Raw genomic sequence first — 19,776 nt, 5'->3', positions numbered from 1 at the left:
ATCAACCTACAGATTGGCACCGCATTGATGTGATGTGCATGATTGACATGTTATTACATTCCATCATGGGAAAATACCTTCAGACATAATGGAAGACTAACACATGCAAACACTTGTCTTTGGTCAAAAGGGTTTTCTCATCCTGTCATTCTGGCTACTCAGCTCCCCTACAGAGAATTTATACTGTTACTGTAAATGCAAATTATGCAATTACTGTATACTATTACTGTAAAAGCAGATAAACTGTGCTGATATTAAATAACATAAAAAAAGAGAAATATCGTCACCATCATAACCTAAATGTGACAAAGAGAGTGGTACATTTCTTTTGTCAGATAATCATGTTGGCATCACTGGTTTCTCCTTAATGGAAGCCCAAAGTTGGCCAAAACTGTCAGCTTCAGTGGATTTAGCAAACTCTCGAAGGTATATGTGGGCTTCCCGACTCTTGGCATAAGGGTTTGGCATATTTGATATTTCCCTCGAGATCCTTTTTATTTTGGGGGCGATAAGCCAGCACCAAAGCTGTTTGGCTGTAGATTACTTCTCCCCACCCCATAGAGTGCCAGACATTCATATGTATAGGGAGGTCAGGAGAGATAGCTGTCGGCAATACAAATGTTTGGTCGACATTTGTTATAAGTGTAGGGCCATCTTTACTCCTGCCAGTGTACAAATGGTTTGGTGCCCTGGACTTAAAGAGAATGTGTCACCATAAAATTACTGATTGTTTAATCAGGTTTTTATGTAACCATATGTTTTATTTATTGCATTTTCTTTTTTTTTTGGTAAGGTTTTTTTTTTTTTTTTTTTTATTTTCCATTTTACTATCTATGTTTTATGTTAATCCTTAAATCTTGTCATTTTCATTCTGGCCACCAAGCCTAAAACTAAGCTGAGACTTCCTTTTCTGTACAGGTCATTTCCCAGCAATGCCTTTCTTCTAAGGACAGACAGGAGTACAGTAAAAAGGTAACACCAGTAGAGAGATAACACTGGATCCAAAATGAATCCCAGCAGAGATCAGAATCTTCTTTCCTGTAGAAGGACCTCTGAAGCGGTCACTGAGAATGCCCAGTAGAGTCTCCAATTCATGTAAAGTTTATAGTCCATGGGTCCTTCTATAAAATAAATCACTAAAGGATGTTAAAACTACTCAGTCAAGATGGCAGCCACCATAATGAACAAAAAAAAAAATACAAAATAGAAACAGGTTAGAAGAAAAGAACCTGTTTCAGTATCAGCTATCAGGTGACACATTCTCTTTAATGTTTCTTTTCTTGGCTCTGGAAAGCACACAGAGAATCTAGCATGGGAAGATTATGTTATGCTTGACCAACCAGGAGTACTTTGATTTGAAACTACTAGCCCTTAAAGGGGTATCCCCTATTCACAGGATAGGGGATAAGTTTCTGACCACAGGGTGTCCCGACTCAGCCTATGATTTGCTGAGCAGGTCATCACTGTAGCCCATCTCTGAGGGTGGAAGCTGGAGCATGTCGAGGATGGGTAGGTAGCTATCCCCTGTACAGGAGATCACAGACAGCCCCAGCGTTTGGACACGCCCCCGTTTTATTTCCCAGAGTACCCTTTAATACAATTCTGTAAATGGACCACCAGCTATGGTGCGTGATTATTTTCCTGACCACTGCTAGTATGGGCCTTTTGGTCCGCACCCTTGTGCACACTTATGTTTCTCTATGCTTCCACACTCTGTTGGAAAGTAAAACCTAAGAACCTTTAGAGTAATTTATATTTCTTGCTTCTTGTTGTATCTGTGATGCAGATTCACACCATCTATGGGTAAGCAGCCATACATAATTCAACCCACTACAGTGGTCCCTCAACATACGATGGTAATCCGTTCCAAATGGACCATCGTTTGTTGAAACCATTGCATGTTGAGGGATCCGTGCAATGTAAAGTATAGGACAGTGGTCCGCAGGTTGAAGACCACTGTTAGAGGAAATTGTACTCACCTGTCCCCGCCGCTCCGGACCTTTACCGCTCGTCACCACTGCCCTGGATGTCGCCCTCCATCGCTGGCGCCGCGTCCCCGACGCTCCGGCAAGGCCTCTGCTTCCCCGGCATCCGCACGCTCCGTCGCCGCCATCACGTTGTTACGCATGCCGCTCCTATTGGATGACGGGACGGCGTGCGCAGCGACGTGATGACGTCGATGGAGAGCGCCGACGATGCAGGGGATCCCGAAGAGGACGCGCCGGAGCCCCGAGGACAGGTAAGAGACATCACCGGAGCTCACGGGGCACCGTAAATGGCTATCCGGCGGCAGCTGAAGCAGTCTGCACTGCCGGATAGCCGTTTATGCGATGGCCCCGACATAAAAAAGCATTGTATGTTGATGCTGCCTTCAACATGCGATGGCCTCTGAAAGGCCATCGCATGTTGAAATTATCGTATGTCGGGGCCATCGTAGGTCGCGGGGTCACTGTATTAGCCTCAGCAACAAAAAATGTTGGTTTTGAAGAATGAATTACTATTCTATAAGAACACATCAACCAATCTGATTACCCTTTAAATATGGCATCCTACCAAACCTCTACTCTATTGCTTCACTGAAGGCTGGTCCTGATTTCATATTTCTTATCATTTACTAAACTGCATGTGTGAAAAACACTCAAGCTCACTTACAAGTGATAGGCAAGAAGATTATTTGCAGGTTTGTATACTTAGATGGCACTTGATATAATCTGAAACATACATACAATAGAAGGCACTCATAGCCCTGACCTCCTCCTCCTCCTCTTGTAGCTGTTCTCAGGACGTAGTCAAGTTAAAGCACCATAGCAGTTCCTGAACCATAAGGCTGTGTTCACATCTGTGTGAATTATGTTACTTTGATCCTTCATAGGAGCACAACAATTGATCTGTAGTTGTAATGGATCTGTTTCCCACCATTGGAACCCAATGGATCCTATTGACATATAATCAGATTTGTAAGGTTCTACAAAATTGTTTATTGTCTTGCTAAAAAAAAATGCTGCATTATTTTCCTATTGAATGTGACAGAATCTGAAACATAGGGTCCCTCCACTCCAGATGTGAATGTCTCATTTGCCCTAGAGTCTTCATAAAGGGAAACTTTTCCAGGTTAGTTTTTACATAAAATAATGTTGTCTGAAGCCATATAGTTATGTAGTCATTAATAGTGGGACACAGAGTTTGGTGCATGGCACCACTCATCGACCATACGAGTGATGGAGAGATGTACAAACCGGGCTGGCACGGAGGCGTCTGGCACTGGAGGTAATGCCCTTCTGCAGAGTGGTGTCTTCATCTGCGGCTGGCACGGAATGGCGTCCGGCCCGAAAGAGGAGTAAATACCGTAGCTGGTATAGGGGAGACCGCAGTGAGTTCTATGGAGGTGCAGGAGTGGAAGCCCTCACACCCCACCCTCTCAATGCAAGCCTATGGGAGGCTTGCATTGAGGGGCGGAGCGTGACATCACACAGGGGCGGAGCCGTGACGTCACAATACTCCGGCCCCATGATCTGCAGTCATCTTTCACGCAGCACCCCGTTACCATCAGCCCCGGAGCATGTTCGCTTCGGGGCTGATGGCAACAGGGTGCTGCGTGAAAGATCACGGGGGTCGCCAGCGGCGGGACCCCCGTGATCAGGTATCTTATCCCCTATCCTTTGGATAGGGGGTGAGATGTCTTAGCGCCGGAGTACCCCTTTAAAGTCAATGGGATCCCTGTGAAACCCGGAGGCGTCAGTTATGCTCTGACCAAAACAGGTCAGAGCATATTTTCTAATTCTATTTGACCTGTTCCCAGTAATTTAAACTCTGTGAAGTTCTAGTTTTAAATAGATTGTATGTGTGGTGATCTGGGGTGTTGCAATGGTGGTGCAGGGTCTGGTGGTATTAACCCTTGGTTTGTCATGATGCCAGGGTGCGGTTTGCTTAGTATAGGAGATCCTGCCGTCAAACGGCCCACAAACGGCAGGGATAATAAACGGAATGTCCACAGCAGATTTTATGAGATAACTGGAACTTTTACTCAACTTCTTATGCAAACAGTCTTTACAATTAAATAGTTTCTCTTGAGGTAACCGGGATGCAAGTTCCTCACAGGCTTTGCTGGGACTGATAGTCTTTAGCTTTAAGCAGGCCACTGTGCTACTAATTGTATGAGTTGAGTTGAATAGTAGTCACAAGGATTTGTGAGCTTTATAACTCACGGTTTTAGTGGCTGCTGGTTCTTTAGGCTTTGGCCTAGTTGCAATTGTGCTTGAATTGGTATTGCTGAAGTGTACAGGATGATGAGCAGGAAACAAGAGCGCAGGAACAAGAGAGAGAATTTAGTGACTACAGCCCCTTTAATACTAGGGGGGCTGGACTAATCCCATTGGTTGCAAAGCCTGTAGGTCCTGAACCCAGAGAACTCTGGGTACATCACCTGACATCATCACATGACCCTGGAAGGTCCTAAATATCTATACAACCATTATAATACATCATGTGACCTAGGTGGGTCCTATACATTTATACACTATACAGAAATATATTTATATGAGGCGACCAAGGGGCAAGCCCTGCAGGAGAGCCCTGTGGGATGGAGGGACTCAAGCTGAGGGGACTTTAGACAGGGACAGGACAAGGTATCTTACTTTTTCCATATTATGCATATTCATCACTTCATATTTTCTCTTTCCTTTCCTTTTCTTTTCTCTTTCTCTTCCCTTTTCTTTTCTAATTATGGATCAATTTTTTCCTTCTTACCACAGCATTTCATTCCATTGATCACATCCATAATTTTCTCACTACCCATTACATCATCATCTTGGGGCTACATATAGTGCACCATTTGTATTTGAAACCTTATTATACCTCTACTGAAGAAAAGGCCCGCGGCCTTGAAACGCATCTAGCACTTTATCCACTTATGGTACCACCAGTCTGAATACCACTCCATATACCAGCTACCAGTTTGGAAATTTGCAAGAGCTGGATGCCCCTTGTTTCGGGCCCACTCTCACTCGCTCGCTACTAGCATATCAGCAATACGAGGATGCCGACTTCCACTCCGGCACCCCCATAGAACTCACTGCGGTCTCCACTATACCAGCTATGGTATTTAATCCTCTTTCGGGCCGGACGCCATCCCGTGCCAGCCACAGATCATCGAGACTCCACTCTGCAGACGGGCATTACCTCCAGTACCGGACGCCTCCGTGCCATCCCAGACTGTACATCTTTCCATCACCCGTATGGTCGGTGAGTGGTGCCATGCACCAAACTCTGTGTCCCACTATTAATGACTACATAACTATACTGACAACATTGTGGAACTGTAATGCGATTCATAAATTATCACTGAACTTTCTGCTCCGCCACCAAAGAACTGTTTTCACAATCAATGCATATAACCTACTTAGTTGTCTCTTCAATATCCACAAGAGTTGCTACCATAATATCCATAAGAGTTGCTACCATACTATCCATAAGAGTTGAGTTGCTACCATACTAGCCATAAGAGTTGCGACACATCTCTGAAGTAAATATAATAATCATCTGGTATTCAGAACTGTTCACTGAATTTAATTTTTACATATTTATTTTTACTAGCTCCTTACTAGCTCCTTCGTCCGATGCCCGGGCCCTGCTAGGGCGTCAGGAGACTTTTATTTGATTTGATTATTTTTTCATTACATTATTATATTTTTACTTTTTTAATATATTTGAATAAATACTATTAATATTGGATCCTTTTCTCTGTCTTTTCACATATGCACCTTTGAGGACTGGTTTACATCTAATCAATTGTAAAATTGATTATATACTTTTTTTCACTTTAATTTAAAAATCTGTTTACCTTTCTTGCGCCAGTTGGTTACAAAAATACCAGAGTACCCCTTTAACACAAACATTTACATTAAAATAAGATGTCCCAAATGTATTCAGGCATCCGCCTTTCAATAGATTTATCACATCTTTAATAGTCCATGTGCCCCACTCTGAAATCTATGCCAGCTATGAACCAACCTTTTGGCCTAAATCATGGTAAATGTCTCAGAAATCGAGAGTCCACATCTCTCTGCTTAGCCCCACAAATTTAGCAAGAGCCATGTAAAAAATTCACAGGGTAGCAGTCAACTTTTATGGTATGTAGCTTGAGGCCTATAATGAGAATGACAGTTCCCACAAGTGAATATAATACTGTACAGTAGATTTAACTTGTTGATTAAAAATGAATTGTTTCACTTAACTTCCTCATTCTTGACCCATATAATGAAAACAGTTTATTTTTCCCATAAGTGACAGAACACAGACAGTACAAGGTGTTATCCATGCAGAGCATGTGTCAGCTCCTTGTATTGTACCGATCTCTTATTACATATTGGTTTTCAGGTCTGACAGACTAGCTGCCGTGTAGCCCTGGTATTGGGGATAGCCGTTCAGTTGTTACCATGTATTAAAAATACTAGGGAATTGTGGTATCCCGGCATCAAAGGCTGTCCTGTGGCTTTGGACTGCTGCGGGCAGACCTGCAGCACAGGTGCATACCTCCCAACTTTAGCTGAGAGAAAAGGGGGACAAGCCACACCCCTAACCTTACCCTCTGCCACACCCCTAACCACTCCCTCAGCCCTGCCCCTAACCACACCTGTACATGCAGAATGGAAATACCTATTTAAGGCTGCATTCACACCATGTTTTCTCATACGGTCACCAGATCCAGCTGGGTCAAAACCGCTCATTTTTGCCCAGTATCCAGTTTTGTGGTCGGACTGAAAACTGTGGTATGGGGATATGGGATACCGGAAAAAATGAGCCGACCTGAGTCACTATCTAACTCTGGTCGGCTCATTCAAATAAATGAGATGTGGGCCGAGTCCGGCTGGGATACAAGAGGATTTTGACATCTCCCACCCGGTGACCGTATGCAGGAAACGTGGTTCAAATGCACCCTAACAGCAATAATGTCAGTCTGTTATCTGCGTTTAGGAGGACCTCCCATATACAGGTGACTGACTGACAACAACCCCCATCATTACCACTACAGACCAGATAAGTGATTACATAGTTATATCAGGTGACTGACAACTGTTACGCCGAGCGCTCCGGGTTCCCGCTCCTCCCCGGAGCGCTCGCTTCACCTCCTCCGCTGCAGCGCCCCGGTCACGTCCTCTGACCCGGGGCGCTGCGATCCTGCTGCTAGCCGGGATGCGATTCGCGATGCGGGTAGCGCCCGCTCGCGATGCGCACCCCGGCTCCCCTACCTGACTCGCTCCCCGTCTGTTCTGTCCCGGCGCGCGCGGCCCCGCTCCCTAGGGCGCGCGCGCGCCGGGTCTCTGCGATTTAAAGGGCCACTGCGCCGCTGATTGGCGCAGTGGTTCCAATTAGGGTTATCACCTGTGCACTCCCTATATTACCTCACTTCCCTTGCACTCCCTTGCCGGATCTTGTTGCCTTAGTGCCAGTGAAAGCGTTCCTTGTGTGTCCCTTGCCAGTGTTTCCAGACCTTCTGCCGTTGCCCCTGACTACGATCCTTGCTGCCTGCCCCGACCTTCTGCTACGTCCGACCTTGCTTCTGCCTACTCCCTTGTACCGCGCCTATCTTCAGCAGCCAGAGAGGTGAGCCGTTGCTAGTGGATACGACCTGGTCACTACCGCCGCAGCAAGACCATCCCGCTTTGCGGCGGGCTCTGGTGAAAACCAGTAGTGGCTTAGAACCGGTCCACTAGCACGGTCCACGCCAATCCCTCTCTGGCACAGAGGGTCCACTACCTGCCAGCCGGCATCGTGACAGTAGATCCGGCCATGGATCCCGCTGAAGTTCCTCTGCCAGTTGTCGCTGACCTCACCACGGTGGTCGCCCAGCAGTCACAACAGATTGCGCAACAAGGCCAACAGCTGTCTCAACTGACCGTTATGCTACAACAGTTGCTACCACAGCTTCAGCAGTCATCTCCTCCGCCAGCTCCTGCACCTCCTCCGCAGCGAGTGGCCGCTCCTGGGATACGCTTATCCTTGCCGGATAAATTTGATGGGGACTCTAAGTTTTGCCGTGGCTTCCTTTCCCAATGTTCCCTGCATCTGGAGATGATGTCGGACCTGTTTCCCACTGAAAGGTCTAAGGTGGCTTTCGTAGTCAGTCTTCTGTCCGGAAAAGCCCTGTCATGGGCCACACCGCTCTGGGACCGCAATGACCCCGTCACTGCCTCTGTACACTCCTTCTTCTCGGAAATCCGAAGTGTCTTTGAGGAACCTGCCCGAGCCTCTTCTGCTGAGACTGCCCTGTTGAACCTGGTCCAGGGTAATTCTTCCGTTGGCGAGTATGCCGTACAATTCCGTACACTTGCTTCAGAATTGTCCTGGAATAATGAGGCCCTCTGCGCGACCTTCAAAAAAGGCCTATCCAGCAACATTAAAGATGTTCTGGCCGCACGAGAAATTCCTGCTAATCTACATGAACTTATTCACCTAGCCACTCGCATTGACATGCGTTTTTCTGAAAGGCGTCAGGAACTCCGCCAAGATATGGACTCTGTTCGCACGAGGCGTTTCGTCTCCTCGGCCCCTCTCTCCTCTGGTCCCCTGCAATCTGTTCCTGTGCCTCCCGCCGTGGAGGCTATGCAGGTCGACCGGTCTCGCCTGACACCTCAAGAGAGGACACGACGCCGTATGGAGAACCTCTGCCTGTACTGTGCTAGTACCGAACACTTCCTGAGGGATTGTCCTATCCGTCCTCCCCGCCTGGAAAGACGTACGCTGACTCCGCACAAAGGTGAGACAGTCCTTGATGTCTACTCTGCTTCTCCACGTCTTACTGTGCCTGTGCGGATGTCTGCTTCTGCCTTCTCCTTCTCTACAGTGGCCTTCTTGGACTCTGGTTCTGCAGGAAATTTTATTTTGGCCTCTCTCGTCAACAGGTTCAACATCCCAGTGACCAGTCTCGCCAGACCCCTCTACATCAATTGTGTAAATAATGAAAGATTGGACTGTACCATACGTTTCCGCACGGAGCCCCTTCTTATGAGCATCGGATCTCATCATGAGAGGATTGAACTTTTGGTCCTCCCCAATTGCACCTCGGAGATTCTCCTTGGACTTCCCTGGCTTCAACTTCATTCCCCAACCCTGGATTGGTCCACTGGGGAGATCAAGAGTTGGGGGTCCTCTTGTTCCAAGAACTGTCTAAAACCGGTTCCCAGTAACCCTTGCCGTAACTCTGTGGTTCCTCCAGTAACCGGTCTCCCTAAGGCCTATATGGACTTCGCGGATGTTTTCTGCAAAAAACAAGCTGAGACTCTACCTCCTCACAGGCCTTATGATTGCCCTATCGACCTCCTCCCGGGTACTACTCCACCCCGGGGCAGAATTTATCCTCTCTCTGCCCCAGAGACTCTTGCCATGTCCGAATACGTCCAGGAGAATCTAAAAAAGGGCTTTATCCGTAAATCCTCCTCTCCTGCCGGAGCCGGATTTTTCTTTGTCTCCAAAAAAGATGGCTCCCTACGTCCTTGCATTGACTACCGCGGTCTTAATAAAATCACGGTTAAGAACCGCTACCCCTTACCCCTCATCTCTGAACTCTTTGATCGCCTCCAAGGTGCCCACATCTTCACTAAATTGGACTTAAGAGGCGCCTATAACCTCATCCGCATCAGAGAGGGGGACGAGTGGAAAACGGCATTTAACACCAGAGATGGACACTTTGAGTATCTGGTCATGCCCTTTGGACTGTGCAATGCCCCTGCCGTCTTCCAAGACTTTGTCAATGAAATTTTTCGTGATCTATTATACTCCTGTGTTGTGGTATATCTGGACGATATCCTAATTTTTTCTGCCAATCTAGAAGAACACCGCCAGCATGTCCGTATGGTTCTTCAGAGACTTCGTGACAACCAACTCTATGCCAAAATTGAGAAATGTCTGTTTGAATGCCAATCTCTTCCTTTTCTAGGATATTTGGTCTCTGGCCAGGGACTCCAGATGGATCCAGACAAACTCTCTGCCGTCTTAAATTGGCCACGCCCCTCCGGACTCCGTGCTATCCAACGCTTTTTGGGGTTCGCCAATTATTACAGGCAATTTATTCCACATTTTTCTACCATAGTGGCTCCTATCGTGGCTTTAACCAAGAAAAATGCTGATCCCAAGTCCTGGCCTCCTCAAGCAGAAGACTCCTTTAAACAACTCAAGTCTGCCTTTTCTTCGGCTCCCGTGCTCTCCAGACCTGACCCTTCCAAACCCTTCCTATTGGAGGTTGATGCCTCCTCAGTAGGAGCTGGAGCTGTTCTTCTACAAAAAAATCCTTCCGGGCATGCTGTCACTTGTGGTTTTTTCTCTAGGACCTTCTCTCCAGCGGAGAGGAACTACTCCATCGGGGATCGAGAGCTTCTAGCCATTAAATTAGCACTTGAGGAATGGAGGCATCTGCTGGAGGGATCAAGATTTCCTGTTATTATCTACACCGACCACAAGAACCTCTCCTACCTCCAGTCGGCCCAACGGCTGAATCCTCGCCAGGCCCGGTGGTCTCTGTTCTTTGCCCGATTTAATTTTGAGATTCACTTTCGTCCTGCCGATAAGAACATTAGAGCCGATGCTCTCTCTCGCTCCTCGGATGCCTCAGAAGTTGATCTCCCTCCGCAACACATCATTCCACCTGACTGCCTGATCTCCACTTCTCCTGCCTCCATCAGGCAGACTCCTCCAGGAAAGACCTTTGTTTCTCCACGCCAACGCCTCGGAATCCTCAAATGGGGTCACTCCTCCCATCTCGCAGGTCATGCGGGCATCAAGAAATCTGTGCAACTCATCTCCCGCTTCTATTGGTGGCCGACTCTGGAGACGGATGTTGGGGACTTTGTGCGAGCCTGCACTATCTGTGCCCGGGATAAGACTCCTCGCCAGAAGCCCGCTGGTTTTCTTCATCCTCTGCCTGTCCCCGAACAGCCTTGGTCTCTGATTGGTATGGATTTTATTACTGATTTACCCCCTTCCCGTGGCAACACCGTTATTTGGGTGGTCGTTGATCGATTCTCCAAAATGGCACATTTCATTCCTCTTCCTGGTCTTCCTTCTGCGCCTCAGTTGGCTAAACAATTTTTTGTACACATTTTTCGTCTTCACGGGTTGCCTACGCAGATTGTCTCGGATAGAGGGGTCCAATTCGTGTCTAAATTCTGGAGAGCTCTCTGTAAACAACTCAAGATTAAATTAAATTTTTCCTCTGCATATCATCCCCAGTCCAATGGACAAGTAGAAAGAATTAACCAGATCCTGGGTGATTATTTGCGACATTTTGTTTCCTCCCGCCAGGATGACTGGGCAGATCTCCTTCCATGGGCCGAATTCTCGTATAACTTCAGGGTCTCTGAATCTTCCTCCAAATCCCCATTTTTCGTGGTGTACGGCCGTCACCCTCTTCCCCCCCTCCCTACCCCCTTGCCCTCTGGTCTGCCCGCTGTGGATGAAATTTCTCGTGACCTTTCCATTATATGGAGAGAGACCCAAAATTCTCTCTTACAGGCTTCTTCACGCATGAAGAGGTTCGCGGATAAGAAAAGAAGAGCTCCCCCCGTTTTTTCCCCTGGAGACAAGGTATGGCTCTCCGCTAAATATGTCCGCTTCCGTGTCCCTAGCTACAAGTTGGGACCACGCTATCTTGGTCCTTTCAAAATTTTGTGTCAAATTAATCCTGTCTCTTATAAACTTCTTCTTCCTCCTTCTCTTCGTATCCCTAATGCCTTTCACGTCTCTCTTCTCAAACCACTCATCCTCAACCGTTTTTCTCCCAAATCTGTTCCTCCCACTCCTGTTTCCGGCTCCTCGGACGTCTTCTCGGTCAAGGAGATTTTGGCTGCCAAAAAGGTCAGAGGGAAAAATTTTTTTTTAGTAGATTGGGAGGGTTGTGGTCCTGAAGAGAGATCCTGGGAACCTGAGGACAACATCCTTGACAAAAGTCTGCTCCTCAGGTTCTCAGGCTCCAAGAAGAGGGGGAGACCCAAGGGGGGGGGTACTGTTACGCCGAGCGCTCCGGGTTCCCGCTCCTCCCCGGAGCGCTCGCTTCACCTCCTCCGCTGCAGCGCCCCGGTCACGTCCTCTGACCCGGGGCGCTGCGATCCTGCTGCTAGCCGGGATGCGATTCGCGATGCGGGTAGCGCCCGCTCGCGATGCGCACCCCGGCTCCCCTACCTGACTCGCTCCCCGTCTGTTCTGTCCCGGCGCGCGCGGCCCCGCTCCCTAGGGCGCGCGCGCGCCGGGTCTCTGCGATTTAAAGGGCCACTGCGCCGCTGATTGGCGCAGTGGTTCCAATTAGGGTTATCACCTGTGCACTCCCTATATTACCTCACTTCCCTTGCACTCCCTTGCCGGATCTTGTTGCCTTAGTGCCAGTGAAAGCGTTCCTTGTGTGTCCCTTGCCAGTGTTTCCAGACCTTCTGCCGTTGCCCCTGACTACGATCCTTGCTGCCTGCCCCGACCTTCTGCTACGTCCGACCTTGCTTCTGCCTACTCCCTTGTACCGCGCCTATCTTCAGCAGCCAGAGAGGTGAGCCGTTGCTAGTGGATACGACCTGGTCACTACCGCCGCAGCAAGACCATCCCGCTTTGCGGCGGGCTCTGGTGAAAACCAGTAGTGGCTTAGAACCGGTCCACTAGCACGGTCCACGCCAATCCCTCTCTGGCACAGAGGGTCCACTACCTGCCAGCCGGCATCGTGACAACAACAACCCCCATCATTACCACTACAGACCATATAAGAGATTACATACAGTTATATCAGGTGAGTCAGTCACTTTTCTTTTTCTTCTCCAGGCTCAGATGCCATGATGATTTCTTCCAGCTATGACTCATTTCTGGAGAACAAGTAGGAACATTTTTTAGGCTCCACACTTTTTCAACAGCAATAATGCCCCAAACTGTAATAATGCCACCTTTAGTAGGGAAAGTCTGAAAATCCCTCCCATTGCATAGTTAGGTCGCTCCAGTAAGTACACAGGTCTCTTCAGGTAGTTACCCCATCACATAGGTGCCCCAAGTAGAAGGGTCTCCCCACAGAGAGAGTTGTCTTTGTAGGTAAATCCCCCAGATAGCTGTTGCCTGTATGAAAACTCTCATACAAAGGTAGTAGGTAGCCCCTAATAGCTTGGTAGTTAGTCTCCATAATAGCTTGTAGGTAGTAGATAGCCTTCCATATTTGCTAGGCAGCGGAAGTCCTCCATAGTAGGCAGCAGCAGTTTCTCCCGTAGTAGGCAGAGGTCCCCCATAGTAGGCAGCAGTAGTTCCCCCATAGTAGGCTGAGGTCCCCCATAATAGGCAGCAGCAGTTCCCCCTTAGTAGGCAGAGATCCCCCATAATAGGTAGCAGCAGTTCCCTCTTAGTAGGCAGAGGTCTCCCATAATAGGTAGAAGCAGTTCCCCCATAGTATGCTTAGGTCCCCCATAATAGGCAGCAGCAGTCCCCCCTTAGTAGGCAGAGGTCCCCCATAAAAGGTAGCAGCAGTTGCCTCTTAGTAGGCAGAGGTCTCCCATAATAGGCAGCAGCAGTTCCCCCACAGTAGGCAGAGGTCTCCCATAATAGGCAGAAGCAGTTCCCCCATAGTAGGCTTAGGTCCCCCATAATAGGCAGCAGTAGTTCCCCTTTAGTTGGCAGAGGTCCCCCAAAATAGACAGCAGCAGTTCCCCCATAGTAGGCAGAGTTCCCTTATAATAGGCAGAGTTTCCCCCATAGTAGGCAGAGTTTCCCACATAGTGGCAGCAGTACCATCCCACAGTAGCAGCAGCAGAGTTTCTCTCTGTTGGCTCCTGCAACTCAGCGCTGCCTCTTCTTTTCTTTCCTCTTCCTCTGCGCTCCGGCGTCTGATGAAGTCACACATGCGCCGGAGCGCAGAGGAAGGGTCCAGCCTCTTGCGTCTGCTGGCTTACTGTATCCAGGGACACAAGAGTGATTGACAGGGTGAGCAGCCAATGGCTCATCACCCTCTCAAACTGTTCACCGAGTGGCACATTTACTTGTAGATGCCTTAAATGGGGCTGTTCTGGGACGGCGGGACATCACCCCAAAAGCGGGAATGTCCTGACGGATCCGGGACTATTGGGAGGTATGCAGGTGTTGGGCCCATTGAAAGATTTATTTCTATATTAATTATGTTTCAGCACTTTGCCAAGAGTTAATATATTTTTATAATTATTTTGTAATTTTCATAATTATTATATGTATGTTATTTATGTGTTAGTGTGTCTTTAAGCAGAGGAGCAGTGTACCCACATGGGACAACACAAATAGAGAAACATAGTCGCTTATCCACCATTCGTATTTTGATCTACTTGCTTCTCAGTATAATTTAAAAAACAGGTTATTAGTATACATTTTGATCAAAAAGTGATAAGCCCACTCGCCACGTCTAGGCCACTAGTCAGAGTGGGTCCTCAACCTCAACCCGCCTTCGAGACACCATGCCCACAGGGGGGACAACCCAGTGGCCAGGCAGCCCCACTGCTGCCCGACCAAGCCCCTAGCTTTGGGCCGCTCTACCCCACAGACAAAGCATCACAGAAACAATCGCCGCCACAGAGAACCACACTCGTGTGAACACTTACCATGTGCTCCCTACCAGAGGGCTGGGAGAATGTAAGGAGGAAACCCATATGCAGTCTCCTGCTAATTAAAGGGGTACTCCGGCGCTAAGACATCTAATCCCCTATCCAAAGTGATGTCACGGCTCCGCCCCCGTGTGATGTCACGCTCCAGCCCTCAATGCAAGCCTATGGAGGGGGTGTGACAGCTGTCACTCCCCCTCCCATAGACTTGCATTGAGGGGGCGGAGCATGACATCACACGGGGACAGAGCCGTGAGGTCACTATGCTCCATCCCCGTGATCGCCAGCAATCAGACCCGGAGCGAGCATGCTCCGGGGGCTGATTCTAACGGGGTGTGGCGTGGAAGATCATGGGGGTCCCCAGCGGCAGGACCCCCACGATCAGGCAACTTATCCCCTATCCTTTGGATAGGGGATAAGATGTCTTAGCGCCGGAGTACCCCTTTAAAAACACCTGGGCCAAATGGGAGGAGTGCTGACCATGGAAGGTGGGAGAGTCTACAAATATACAACACAAATAGAGAAACATAGCTGCACATCCACCATTTGTATTTTGATATACTTGCGTCTCAGCATAATTAAAAAAATGAACAGGTTGTAAGTATACATTTTGACCCACTCTAAATAGGTGGCCTTGGCGTGGCGAGTAGGCTTGTACTTTTTGATCAAAATGTTTACTAACAACCTGTTGGTGTTTGAATTTATGCTGAGAAGCAAGTAGATCAAAATACAAATTGTGGATGTGCGGCTATGTTTCTTTTTCTCTATTTTTGTTGTACCCCCATGTGACCCTGCCTGCCAATGGGAACCCCTAAATTGCCCATATAGTGTAGTGGGGGGAGGACTTGCCCCAGAACAGACTAGCCTGAGAATCAGTGTGGTAAAGGTGTAAGGTGTTTTGTGTGCTCTGAGGGAAGGCCCAGATCAAATCTACTTTATCCGATCATTCTACAAGGATCACCCGCACGGTGGAAGTTGATGCCCTGGCGGAGAAACTACAAGACCTTGACACCATGCTACCATGATCAATCTTCAAGTCTCTCAAGTCGGTATCAATTTATTGGGTGAAAGCACCACAAGTCCCAGGAAGGCAACAGGGCTCCCAAGGGGTTACACTGCATCCTCTCACTCTGCACCATACTGTCCATGTAATACAATTTGCACCCTGCTCAGTAAAAGCAGTTATCCGTAACCTGATGTTGGTGTGTTCCTTTACTCCCCGTGTCTGGCCCAGGAGAAGCTGTCTCCAACCTCGGAGTGTGTATAGGCTAACGGTGCCCTGGCGTCACAAAGTGATAAGGTATTTCCCTACAGGAATTACAGCCTGTGGGCTGCTGATGGTTTTGTAATGGTATGGCATGAAAAACCTGAATATTCTGCAAAGGAACATTAGTTATCTATCACTAAAGATGGCTATACAGAGTAGGTAGTGGTTGGACAATGCTAGTTCAGCCAAAAGCTATCTCTCCCAGATAAAAGAGGAGGCTTATGTCATCAGTGCTGCACAATTCACACCACATTCTGTTTGGGCCAGACACCTCTGATGGAGGGTTATTTCTTCCAAGAGGATCAGACCTATGGAAATCCAACATGCCCAACCCTACTTTCCCCCAGCATCATCTGTCATACCAGGCCCCCAAACACATTAGATCAGTGGTCTCAAACTGTGGCCCTTCAGATGTTGCAAAACGTCAACTCCCAGCATGCCCAGACAGCCGTTGGCTGTCCAGGCATGCTGGCAGTTGAAGTTTTGCAACATTTGGAGGGTCACAATTTAAGATCACTGCATTAAATGGTTGGTTTATCCCACTAAAATTGACAGGATTAGCTGATGCTAACTCTAGGTGTCTGGCCAGCCGTAGTTACAACTTTTCGCTCGTAATCATAAACTCTCATTTTGAGATGTTTGTACAAGATTTTACCAGTAAACTTCTAGCAATAACACTTTCTGCATTCCTCGTGGAGATGAATCTGCTGGAACCAGACACTTTTTACGCAAACTGATCTTGCTGTAGCTGGTTCCAAGTCTGCTAAAGTCAAAGACAATCTATGTCTCAGCATTGGACTGGCCCACTAAATGCAATAAATTTCTTTTGGGAAAACCCAAGATCTGACATAATAAAGATCTCCATAGGTCTAGCAGAAGACATCCGCATTTTGGGCTTTGTACACCACAATACCAATAAATAAAATAGATACCTTATTTACAGACACATAAATGGTTAAAATCAAAGGGGTTATCCAGGAATCGAATAACAGACCTATTTCTTTTCTTTCTGTCTCCACTTTGTGTGTGGTATTACAACTTGGCACCATTCACTTCAATGGAACTGAGCGGCAGAACCGCACCCAACCTGGAGACAGACTTGGAGAGGTCTTTGAAATAAATTATCTCTGTTTTTTTATTCCTGGATAACCCCATTAAAGAACAAAATGGGGATAATTTACTATTGTATTTCCGATTGTTTTTTATCGAGGTCTGCAGCCAAATTTTTGCACAAAAAAACCCCCAATAAATCAGACCAACTCTTCACTTTTCTAGGAAAAAAACAAAAAAGGGCATGTCTGCCGAGGAAAGGGGCAGCCCCGGCATATTTACTGAGGTTCCCACATAAGAGATAGATACATATCCATAATACACGTCCATAGACCATACTATAAAATGATTGCCTTCTGCAGAGTCACTGATGTATATTATATCATAAACCACACTGGGTCACAGCACATCTCTATCTTTGTTAGAATGTGGCAATAATTTATAGAATCACATACATTTTCAGACATTTTACCTATGACTATTCAATATGGTGCTCCTCCTGACCCCAACACATGTTTCACAAGCTTCCTCAGGGGGCTGCCCCTTCGTTGGACAGGCCCTGAGCTGCCACTCTTCTAGTATTGGAGCATATCAATGTTTGCTTTATAGGTTTCTCTTTACGTTTCAAAACTTTCTGCCAATAAAAATAGATGAAAGCAAATTTCACATTCTTGTTTCAGACAAAATGTATAGAAAACTTTTTTTTATAATGGATTTATATTGGATTCAGGAATAAATACACTTGACCCAATAGCATGATAGGATGAAACTCTGCATGCCTCTGTATGGTGCAATGTTTGTGAGGGTGATACCTCTATAATCTAGATTCTGATAGTACATGCCACCATTTATGCACATAAATTTATAGACATATCAGTACCACAAAAGACTACTATGTGTGCCGTATTAAGACTCCATCCTTGTATATACAAGCTTATAACATAAGTGTTAAAGGGGTACTCCACAGGCCAGCGTACGGAACTAAATGTTCCAAGCGCTGTTTTCACTCTGCGGAGGTCGTCCACGTCGTGGCCACGCCCCTCAATGCAAGTCCATGGGAGGGGGGGTGACGACTTGCATAAACTTGCATTGAGTGGGCGTGGCCGACCCCCGCAACATGAAAACAGCTTTCAGAACATTTAGTTCTGAATGCTGGCCAGTGGAGTACCCCTTTAATGGCTGCCATATAAGTTCTTGTAGATTAAGCTATCCACAGACCCTAAGGCTATGTTCATGCTTTGGAATGTACGCACGGAAAATCTCTGTGCGGACATACCGGAGACTGCGGGACCACACAGGAATGCACCGTCTCATAGACGGCTATGCATTCTGTGTGGAGTCTGCAAAAAGAATGAACAGGTTCATTCTTTCTGCTTACACGGGAATTAGAATTTCCGTGCCAGAAATATCTTGAATATCTTGAATTCAACGGAACTCTTCTGCTCTGGAATCTCCATGTAGAATTCCAATGCAGAACTCTGCATGGAAATTCCGAGGTGTAAACATAGCCTAAACGTTTTATAGGAGCATGCTCCTTCCTCTTCTTATGGGTGTGAATAGTATGTGTCAGTATTTTCTTAGGTTCTGGTATCACATTTCTGAACCATGAAGACAGCATGGGCTGGATTATTTTCTGCTGCATTGCGTGGAATTGTGGGGTGAAAAAAAACAATTGCAATAGTAAGGTATCCAACCTCCAATACTGCAATATATATAGAGGTTTTTACCAAGTCCTTGGCTGCTCAGCCCTTTGCCTGTCTACCTGTACCCAACCCCACCTCCTTTTTATTTGTACTAAAAGCCGGGGAGTTGGAAGAAGACAAAATAAAGACAAATGATTACTATACAACAAAATAGCTGAACTTATTTATGAATCTTCTGACCTCATCGATTGGCTTTAGACACAACAGAACTTAATTGTACCTGTCAAATCACAGAAAAAATTATGCTGATATATATGTTACTCACTAGGTCATGTAGATGCTTTACATGTCTTTTTTATGTGTCTAGCTTCTGTATTTGGCTCACAAATCCCTCATTCTGAAAACCACTTCTCAGGAAAAGATGTGTCCTCCCTGAGTCTGCTGTGCAGTGCTAATTCTCTTCATCCAATCACTGCCTGCTGCTCTATAACCCCATCCTCTATGTTTTCATGCTGCAGCCTGACAGGACAGGAGTGAGCACCGAAGAGTGCTAGTCCCACCCTCACTTACTGGACTTTGTCTATGCCTGTTCTTCAGCTGGGACCAAGGTGATGCTGCAGATAGACAGGATTATAATCTGGCAGGTATGGGACCCCTAGTGGTAATTGTATTTTTTTTTTTTTTTTATAAGCCATGATTTCTATAAAAAGGAGATAACATTTTAATATGAACTATATTAGAAAGGTAAATGTTTTGCCAAGATGTACAACATACAAAAAGCTTTTGATGCTGACAGTGTCCATTAAAGTGTAAAGAGTGATGGTAGTGGGAAATGTAACAAGCACTATAACAAATCTGCAACATTTTTTATGTTGTTTAAAATTTTCCAATGGCCATCCGGGCATGATGTGTGGAGACACACTGTTTAGGAAAAACTGTCCTAGGCTGCCTTCCAAAACATCACACGTGCAGATTTTATTGCGGATTTCCCTCAGAATTGGTGCTGCAGATTTTAGGGTTAAAAAAAGGAAATCCATGTATTCAAAATCTGGATGTGTAGATTGTGCAAACAAAATAGTATTTATTAGATTTCAAATTCTCTAATACAGTCAGTGGGGAAAATCTACAATAAAAATAATGCACTAAAAATAATGCACCGCAGATTTTTCTCATGAAAAACCACTGCAGCAAATCTTCATTGTATCTGTCCTGTGTGAAAACATCTTTAATATCTTGGTAC

Source organism: Hyla sarda, chromosome 10 (assembly GCF_029499605.1).
Source record: "Hyla sarda isolate aHylSar1 chromosome 10, aHylSar1.hap1, whole genome shotgun sequence".
Lineage (NCBI taxonomy): Eukaryota > Metazoa > Chordata > Amphibia > Anura > Hylidae > Hyla > Hyla sarda.
This window is presented reverse-complemented; position numbering follows the sequence as displayed.